Below are 2,627 nucleotides of genomic sequence, written 5' to 3'. Positions count from 1 at the left end.
GTGAATAACTTCCGCTCCCGGTGACATGACGTGAGGAGGTGGACGGGGCGCGTGAGAGCCTTCCAGGCTCCACGGCAGCTCCCCAGCAGGCGTCAGGAAGCAAGTGGCCCCCGGGGGCACAGTCAGGTGGCTCTGGCCCCCTCTGCCCGCCTAGAAGACAGTCGGCCCTGAGGAATAGGCGCCAGCCCGCTGGCCGGGTGAGCGCAGCCCCGGTTCCCTGCCGCCTGGCCTCCCCGGAGACCTGCGCCCCACCAAACACGCCCTTCCCCACGGGAGGCCCTGCAGCCGAAGGACCCGCGCCGCGCCTGACCCACGCACACGGCACGGAGCGAGAGCGGCGCGGAGGGCGCAAGGGGCCCTGGAGAACGTGGGTCTCCGGGAGAGCTGTCCCGGCCGAGTCCCCGGAGGCGAGCGGCGCTCGTGGGCAGCGGCCAGGCCCCAGATGGGTGTTTCTGGAAGGCCGAGCGAGCCCGGTGCTCAGACCCGCATGGAGCCCCTGCCCAGCTTCGTCGCTGCCCCGCAGCCACTGCCAGCCGTGAGAAATTGCTGTTCGGGGTGGGCCTGAGCAGGACCCCAGCCCGGAGCCACGAGACCCTGCAGCCTGGGGCAGGACGCACCCGAAAGTCTCTTAGGGAAAGTGCATTGCGTGGGTGCCCTCTGCAAGGGCCCTCCCGGCCTGAACACGCTCGGGGCGCAGCTGCCTTAGACCCACCACCATTTACTGTCCCTGGTACAGGGCTGGGGACAGTCACCCCACAAGTGATGGGGGGGCCTACCCCTGCCCCCCTGAATACTCCCTGGACTGGGAGAGTCAGGACCGAGTCAGGCAGCTGTTTCGGCCTGAGGTCCTACTGTAAGCAGGGACGGTGGGCAGCGCCTCGGTGCAGGACGCTGCGTCCCAGGGGGCCCGGGTGGCCCCTCACAGAGAGCCCCAGAAGGCAAGTCCACTGCACCCGGCTGGGAGCAGCTCTGGGGGCCCAGGGGTGCAGCCGAGCACAGGAGGAGTCGGCCCCTTTCCCCCTGCGGGAGCCCCGCCCCAGCACGGGAAGTGAGGAGGGAGGCCACCTTGTGAAACGCGGCCCGGGGGGACGCCCAGGCGCTAGATAGAGCAGGAGCTGCTGTCGGGCGGCCACGCACAGCGGCTCCCGCGTGGGAAGGTCCCGAGCAAACGCAGAGCGTGTCCCCGGATGTTGTCACAGCCACGAGCCACGAGGAGAAGTGGGTCCCGGCTGCTTCCCCGCATCTGCCTCCGGAAGAGCTCAGGGAGCCAGGCAGATGCCGCCCTGGGCCCCGCGGCCATCCTGGACTCGCCAGTTCGCGGTTAGGGGAGCTTGAGAGAGAGCGCTGGGACCCTACTTCCTGAAAGCGGGCAGCTGAGCGCGAGGTCCTACTCCCGAAGTAAGTCACTCGGGCTCCCCACTCGGGCTCCCCGTGCTGGGGAGCAGTCACGGCGTGGGGGTGCTGACGAGGTTTGCTGGTGTGAAGGTGGGGGCTTGGTCACGGGTCTTGACCCGGGTCCTTCACTTCGCCTCTTCCACGTGCTCGCGGCGGTGGCCAGGCCAGGGGCGGGCGAGCTGGAGCTCGGGTGCAGGGTCACCCCTGGGTGGGGAGAGGCACTTCCTGGGTGCTGCGGGACTCCGGCTGATTCTCAGGGTGTTTTCTGGGTGATATACAAGCACCTGACTCCCGGGCCACATGGGCATGAGGAGCGACAGGCGGGGTGTCTGTTGGGGTGACAGGCTGCTGGCCGCGGGCCGTCCTGGGGCTTCTCAGGGTGCTGTCCGTGCCGGGCGTGGGCTGGTGGGGTGGCCCATGGGACACCAGGCAGGGAGTGAGACTGCAGTGTTCTCGGGGAGGTGACAGGGTGGCCTTGGGGGACCCGCCAGATGGAGGGGGCAGGCAAAGTCACCTGGGGCAGAGGGGGACACGACAATCGAGATGGATGGGCTGGGGGGGCATCAGCTTGTTACCAAAGACACAAAATGAAGTTAAAAAATGATTTTTAAGGAAACTCACAACCCTGAGATCAAGAGTCCGGTGCTCTATGCACTGGGCTCACAGGGTGCCCTTGGAAATGAATTTTAAGCTGTGCATTTAGCATCTATGTGGGGAGGGGTTGCCCGGTCGGCTCTGTGGGCGGAGCAGGGGACTCTTGATCTCAGCGTCATGAGTTCGAGCCCCACACAGGGCTGCAGAGCCTACTTAAAAAGAATCTATCAAAATGGGAAGAATAGCGGCTTGGCCCCTGCGTGGGAAGCGCGTGTGGCCAGTGCCCAGAAATTCCCACCACGGGCACAGAGGTGGAGTCAAGGGCTGGGCGTGAGCACGTGGGCAGCTTGGATTAAGCCCAGATGCCCAGCGGCAGCGAAACGGCGCCAGAGACTGCGGCCGGCCGGAGGGTTTCAGCAGCGCATTGGGGGCAGGGCGAGGGTCAGGGCACGGCGGAAACGGTGTGCGTCCCGTGGCTGTGCTTTTCCATCTGTTTGAAAGTCACGTCGCCAGAGCTGAAGAATATATTTTGAGAGGCCGGCGGACGCACTGCAGACTCAGCACGCGGTGCCCCTCGTGTGGGAAATGGCTCGTTTGGCAAGATTGTGTTGCAAGCAAATGGCAAAATAGCAGCCAGA

The 2,627-nt window shown here is 65.7% G+C and overlaps 1 protein-coding gene across 1 annotated transcript in view; it reads left to right on the top strand.

Annotated features, from left to right (window-relative positions):
- The first annotated feature begins 1,111 nt into the window (after positions 1 to 1,111).
- Positions 1,112 to 2,627, top strand: part of GPR132 (G protein-coupled receptor 132) — an 11,996-nt gene continuing 10,480 nt past the window's right edge. The window contains exon 1 of the mRNA XM_077756750.1: positions 1,112 to 1,398. The gene's annotated coding sequence lies outside the window, so the exon portion shown is untranslated. The remainder of the gene's footprint in view (positions 1,399 to 2,627) is intronic.

Source organism: Crocuta crocuta, unplaced genomic scaffold (genome assembly GCF_008692635.1).
Source record: "Crocuta crocuta isolate KB4526 unplaced genomic scaffold, BGI_CrCroc_1.0 scaffold729, whole genome shotgun sequence".
Taxonomy (NCBI): domain Eukaryota; kingdom Metazoa; phylum Chordata; class Mammalia; order Carnivora; family Hyaenidae; genus Crocuta; species Crocuta crocuta.
The sequence above is the reverse complement of the archived record's forward strand: the minus strand, read 5'-3'. Positions and strand labels throughout refer to the sequence as shown.